Source organism: Oncorhynchus clarkii, chromosome 1 (genome assembly GCF_045791955.1).
Source record: "Oncorhynchus clarkii lewisi isolate Uvic-CL-2024 chromosome 1, UVic_Ocla_1.0, whole genome shotgun sequence".
Classification (NCBI taxonomy): domain Eukaryota; kingdom Metazoa; phylum Chordata; class Actinopteri; order Salmoniformes; family Salmonidae; genus Oncorhynchus; species Oncorhynchus clarkii.
Window position 1 is genome coordinate 90,007,239 of NC_092147.1, and position 7,884 is coordinate 90,015,122.

Here is a 7,884-nt window from a genome sequence, read left to right on the forward strand (position 1 = left end):
CTATGGGAATCCACACGGGACACTGTCTTAGTCTCTATGGGAATCCACACGGGACACTGTCTTAGTCTCTATGGGAATCCACACGGGACACTGTCTTAGTCTCTATGGGAATCCTCATGGGACACTGTCTTTGTCTCTATGGGAATCCTCACAGGACACTGCCTTAGTCTCTATGGGAATCCACACGGGGCAATGTCTTAGTCTCTATGGGAATCCACACGGGACACTGTCTTAGTCTCTATGGGAATCCACACGGGACACTGTCTTAGTCTCTATGGGAATCCTCGCGGGACACTGTCTTAGTCTCTATGGGAATCCACACGGGACACTGTCTTAGTCTCTATGGGAATCCTCACGGGACACTGTCTTAGTCTCTATGGGAATCCACACGGGACAATGTCTTAGTCTCTATGGGAATCCACACGGGACACTGTCTTAGTCTCTATGGGAATCCACACAGGACACTGTCTTAGTCTCTATGGGAATCCGCACAGGACACTGTCTTAGTCTCTATGGGAATCCTCACGGGACACTGTCTTTGTCTCTATGGGAATCCTCACAGAACACTGCCTTAGTCTCTATGGGAATCCTCACAGGACACTGTCTTTGTCTCTATGGGAATCCACACAGGACACTGTGTTTGTCTCTATGGGAATCCACACAGGACACTGTCTTAGTCTCTATGGGAATCCACACGGGACACTGCCTTAGTCTCTATGGGAATCCTCACGGGACACTGTCTTAGTCTCTATGGGAATCCACACAGGACACTGTCTTAGTCTCTATGGGAATCCACACAGGACACTGTCTTAGTCTCTATGGGAATCCACACAGAACACTGTCTTAGTCTCTATGGGAATCCACACGGGACACTGTCTTAGTCTCTATGGGAATCCACACAGGACACTGTCTTAGTCTCTATGGGAATCCACACGGGACACTGTCTTAGTCTCTATGGGAATCCTCACGGGACACTGTCTTTGTCTCTATGGGAATCCTCACAGGACACTGCCTTAGTCTCTATGGGAATCCTCGCGGGACACTGTCTTAGTCTCTATGGGAATCCACACGGGACACTGTCTTAGTCTCTATGGGAATCCACACAGGACACTGTCTTAGTCTCTATGGGAATCCACACAGGACACTGTCTTAGTCTCTATGGGAATCCTCACGGGACACTGTCTTTGTCTCTATGGGAATCCTCACAGGACACTGCCTTAGTCTCTATGGGAATCCTCACAGGACACTGTCTTTGTCTCTATGGGAATCCACACAGGACACTGTCTTTGTCTCTATGGGAATCCACACAGGACACTGTCTTAGTCTCTATGGGAATCAACACGGGACACTGCCTTAGTCTCTATGGGAATCCTCACAGGACACTGTCTTTGTCTCTATGGGAATCCACACAGGACACTGTGTTTGTCTCTATGGGAATCCACACAGGACACTGTCTTAGTCTCTATGGGAATCCACACGGGACACTGCCTTAGTCTCTATGGGAATCCTCACGGGACACTGTCTTAGTCTCTATGGGAATCCACACAGGACACTGTCTTAGTCTCTATGGGAATCCACACAGGACACTGTCTTAGTCTCTATGGGAATCCACACAGAACACTGTCTTAGTCTCTATGGGAATCCACACGGGACACTGTCTTAGTCTCTATGGGAATCCACACAGGACACTGTCTTAGTCTCTATGGGAATCCACACGGGACACTGTCTTAGTCTCTATGGGAATCCTCACGGGACACTGTCTTTGTCTCTATGGGAATCCTCACAGGACACTGCCTTAGTCTCTATGGGAATCCTCGCGGGACACTGTCTTAGTCTCTATGGGAATCCACACGGGACACTGTCTTAGTCTCTATGGGAATCCACACAGGACACTGTCTTAGTCTCTATGGGAATCCACACAGGACACTGTCTTAGTCTCTATGGGAATCCTCACGGGACACTGTCTTTGTCTCTATGGGAATCCTCACAGGACACTGCCTTAGTCTCTATGGGAATCCTCACAGGACACTGTCTTTGTCTCTATGGGAATCCACACAGGACACTGTCTTTGTCTCTATGGGAATCCACACAGGACACTGTCTTAGTCTCTATGGGAATCCACACGGGACACTGCCTTAGTCTCTATGGGAATCCACACAGGACACTGTCTTAGTCTCTATGGGAAACCTCACAAGACACTGTCTTAGTCTCTATGGGAATCCTCACGGGACACTGTCTTAGTCTCTATGGGAATCCTCATGGGACACTGTCTTAGTCTCTATGGGAATCCACACGGGACACTGTCTTAGTCTCTATGGGAATCCACACGGGACAATGTCTTAGTCTCTATGGGAATCCACACGGGACACTGTCTTAGTCTCTATGGGAATCCACACAGGACACTGTCTTAGTCTCTATGGGAATCCACACAGAACACTGTCTTAGTCTCTATGGGAAACCTCACAAGACACTGTCTTAGTCTCTATGGGAATCCTCACGGGACACTGTCTTAGTCTCTATGGGAATCCTCATGGGACACTGTCTTAGTCTCTATGGGAATCCACACGGGACACTGTCTTAGTCTCTATGGGAATCCACACGGGACAATGTCTTAGTCTCTATGGGAATCCACACGGGACACTGTCTTAGTCTCTATGGGAATCCACACAGGACACTGTCTTAGTCTCTATGGGAATCTACACGGGACACTGTCTTAGTCTCTATGGGATCCTCACGGGACACTGTCTTTGTCTCTATGGGAATCCTCACAGGACACTGCCTTAGTCTCTATGGGAATCCTCAAAGGACACTGTCTTTGTCTCTATGGGAATCCACACATGACACTGTGTTTGTCTCTATGGGAATCCACACAGGACACTGTCTTAGTCTCTATGGGAATCCACACGGGACACTGCCTTAGTCTCTATGTTAATCCTCATGGGACACTGTCTTAGTCTCTATGGGAATCCACACAGGACAATGTCTTAGTCTCTATGGGAATCCACACAGGACACTGTCTTAGTCTCTATGGGAATCCACACGGGACACTGTCTTAGTCTCTATGGGAATCCACACGGGACACTGTCTTAGTCTCTATGGGAATCCACACGGGACACTGTCTTAGTCTCTATGGGAATCCTCGCGGGACACTGTCTTAGTCTCTATGGGAATCCACACGGGACACTGTCTTAGTCTCTATGGGAATCCACATGGGACAATGTCTTAGTCTCTATGGGAATCCACACGGGACACTGTCTTAGTCTCTATGGGAATCCTCACGGGACACTGTCTTAGTCTCTATGGGAATCCACACAGGACACTGTCTTAGTCTCTATGGGAATCCACACGGGACACTGTCTTAGTCTCTATGGGAATCCTCACAGGACACTGCCTTAGTCTCTATGGGAATCCTCGCGGGACACTGTCTTAGTCTCTATGGGAATCCACACGGGACACTGTCTTAGCCTCTATGGGAATCCACACGGGACAATGTCTTAGTCTCTATGGGAATCCACACGGGACACTGTCTTAGTCTCTATGGGAATCCTCACGGGACACTGTCTTAGTCTCTATGGGAATCCACACAGGACAATGTCTTAGTCTCTATGGGAATCCACACGGGATACTGTCTTAGTCTCTATGGGAATCCTCACGGGACACTGTCTTAGTCTCTATGGGAATCCACACGGGACACTGTCTTAGTCTCTATGGGAATCCTCACAGGACACTGTCTTAGTCTCTATGGGAATCCACACGGGACAATGTCTTAGTCTCTATGGGAATCCACACGGGACACTGTCTTAGTCTTTATGGGAATCCACACAGGACACTGTCTTAGTCTATATGGGAATCCACACGGGACACTGTCTTAGTCTCTATGGGAATCCTCACGGGACACTGTCTTTGTCTTTACGGGAATCCTCACAGGACACTGCCTTAGTCTCTATGGGAATCCACAAGGGACAATGTCTTAGTCTCTATGGGAATCCACACGGGACACTGTCTTAGTCTCTATGGGAATCCACACGGGACACTGTCTTAGTCTCTATGGGAATCCTCGCGGGACACTGTCTTAGTCTCTATGGGAATCCACACGGGACACTGTCTTAGTCTCTATGGGAATCCACACGGGACAATGTCTTAGTCTCTATGGGAATCCACACGGGACACTGTCTTAGTCTCTATGGGAATCCTCACGGGACACTGTCTTAGTCTCTATGGGAATCCACACGGGACAATGTCTTAGTCTCTATGGGAATCCACACGGGACACTGTCTTAGTCTCTATGGGAATCCACACAGGACACTGTCTTAGTCTCTATGGGAATCCACACAGGACACTGTCTTAGTCTCTATGGGAATCCTCACGGGACACTGTCTTTGTCTCTATGGGAATCCTCACAGGACACTGCCTTAGTCTCTATGGGAATCCTCACAGGACACTGTCTTTGTCTCTATGGGAATCCACACAGGACACTGTGTTTGTCTCTATGGGAATCCACACAGGACACTGTCTTAGTCTCTATGGGAATCCACACGGGACACTGCCTTAGTCTCTATGGGAATCCTCACGGGACACTGTCTTAGTCTCTATGGGAATCCACACAGGACACTGTCTTAGTCTCTATGGGAATCCACACAGGACACTGTCTTAGTCTCTATGGGAATCCACACAGAACACTGTCTTAGTCTCTATGGGAGTCCACACGGGACACTGTCTTAGTCTCTATGGGAATCCACACAGGACACTGTCTTAGTCTCTATGGGAATCCACAAGGGACACTGTCTTAGTCTCTATGGGAATCCTCACGGGACACTGTCTTTGTCTCTATGGGAATCCTCACAGGACACTGCCTTAGTCTCTATGGGAATCCTCGCGGGACACTGTCTTAGTCTCTATGGGAATCCACACGGGACACTGTCTTAGTCTATGGGAATCCACAGGGGACAATGTCTTAGTCTCTATGGGAATCCACACGGGACACTGTCTTAGTCTCTATGGGAATCCTCACGGGACACTGTCTTAGTCTCTATGGGAATCCACACGGGACAATGTCTTAGTCTCTATGGGAATCCACACGGGACACTGTCTTAGTCTCTATGGGAATCCTCGCGGGACACTGTCTTAGTCTCTATGGGAATCCACACGGGACACTGTCTTAGTCTCTATGGGAATCCACATGGGACAATGTCTTAGTCTCTATGGGAATCCACACAGGACACTGTCTTAGTCTCTATGGGAATCCACACGGGACACTGTCTTAGTCTCTATGGGAATCCACACGGGACACTGTCTTAGTCTCTATGGGAATCCTTGCGGGACACTGTCTTAGTCTCTATGGGAATCCACACGGGACACTGTCTTAGTCTCTATGGGAATCCACAGGGACAATGTCTTAGTCTCTATGGGAATCCACACGGGACACTGTCTTAGTCTCTATGGGAATCCTCACGGGACACTGTCTTAGTCTCTATGGGAATCCACACAGGACACTGTCTTAGTCTCTATGGGAATCCACACGGGACACTGTCTTAGTCTCTATGGGAATCCTCACGGGACACTGTCTTTGTCTCTATGGGAATCCTCACAGGACACTGCCTTAGTCTCTATGGGAATCCTCGCGGGACACTGTCTTAGTCTCTATGGGAATCCACACGGGACACTGTCTTAGTCTCTATGGGAATCCACACGGGACAATGTCTTAGTCTCTATGGGAATCCACACGGGACACTGTCTTTGTCTCTATGGTAATCCTCACAGGACACTGCCTTAGTCTCTATGGGAATCCTCGCGGGACACTGTCTTAGTCTCTATGGGAATCCACACGGGACACTGTCTTAGTCTCTATGGGAATCCACACGGGACAATGTCTTAGTCTCTATGGGAATCCACACGGGACACTGTCTTAGTCTCTATGGGAATCCTCACGGGACACTGTCTTAGTCTCTATGGGAATCCACACGGGACAATGTCTTAGTCTCTATTGGAATCCACACGGGATACTGTCTTAGTCTCTATGGGAATCCTCACGGGACACTGTCTTAGTCTCTATGGGAATCCTCACGGGACACTGTTTTAGTCTCTATGGGAATCCACATGGGACACTGTCTTAGTCTCTATGGGAATCCACACGGGAAAATGTCTTAGTCTCTATGGGAATCCACACGGGACACTGTCTTCGTCTCTATGGGAATCCTCACGGGACACTGTCTTAGTCTCTATGGGAATCCACACGGGACAATGTCTTAGTCTCTATGGGAATCCACACGGGACACTGTCTTAGTCTCTATGGGAATCCACACAGGACACTGTCTTAGTCTCTATGGGAATCCACACGGGACACTGTCTTAGTATCTATGGGAATCCTCACGGGACACTGTCTTTGTCTCTATGGGAATCCTCACAGGACACTGCCTTAGTCTCTATGGGAATCCACACGGGACAATGTCTTAGTCTCTATGGGAATCCACACGGGACACTGTCTTAGTCTCTATGGGAATCCACACGGGACACTGTCTTAGTCTCTATGGGAATCACAGGACACTGTCTTAGTCTCTATGGGAATCCACAAGGGACACTGTCTTAGTCTCTATGGGAATCCTCACGGGACACTGTCTTTGTCTCTATGGGAATCCTCACAGGACACTGCCTTGGTCTCTATGGGAATCCTTGCGGGACACTGTCTTAGTCTCTATGGGAATCCACACGGGACACTGTCTTAGTCTCTATGGGAATCCACAGGGGACAATGTCTTAGTCTCTATGGGAATCCACACGGGACACTGTCTTAGTCTCTATGGGAATCCTCACGGGACACTGTCTTAGTCTCTATGGGAATCCACACGGGACAATGTCTTAGTCTCTATGGGAATCCACACGGGACACTGTCTTAGTCTCTATGGGAATCCACACAGGACACTGTCTTAGTCTCTATGGGAATCCACACGGGACACTGTCTTAGTCTCTATGGGAATCCTCGCGGGACACTGTCTTAGTCTCTATGGGAATCCACACGGGACACTGTCTTAGTCTCTATGGGAATCCACATGGGACAATGTCTTAGTCTCTATGGGAATCCACACAGGACACTGTCTTAGTCTCTATGGGAATCCACACGGGACACTGTCTTAGTCTCTATGGGAATCCACACGGGACACTGTCTTAGTCTCTATGGGAATCCTCGCGGGACACTGTCTTAGTCTCTATGGGAATCCACACGGGACACTGTCTTAGTCTCTATGGGAATCCTCACAGGACACTGCCTTAGTCTCTATGGGAATCCTCGCGGGACACTGTCTTAGTCTCTATGGGAATCCACACGGGACACTGTCTTAGTCTCTATGGGAATCCACACGGGACAATGTCTTAGTCTCTATGGGAATCCACATGGGACACTGTCTTTGTCTCTATGGGAATCCTCACAGGACACTGCCTTAGTCTCTATGGGAATCCTCGCGGGACTGTCTTAGTCTCTATGGGAATCCACACGGGACACTGTCTTAGTCTCTATGGGAATCCACACGGGACAATGTCTTAGTCTCTATGGGAATCCACACGGGACACTGTCTTAGTCTCTATGGGAATCCTCACGGGACACTGTCTTAGTCTCTATGGGAATCCACACGGGATACTGTCTTAGTCTCTATGGGAATCCTCACGGGACAATGTCTTAGTCTCTATGGGAATCCACACGGGACACTGTCTTAGTCTCTATGGGAATCCACACAGGACACTGTCTTAGTCTCTATGGGAATCCACACGGGACACTGTCTTAGTCTCTATGGGAATCCTCACGGGACACTGTCTTTGTCTTTATGGGAATCCTCACAGGACACTGCCTTAGTCTCTATGGGAATCCACACGGGACAATGTCTTAGTCTCTATG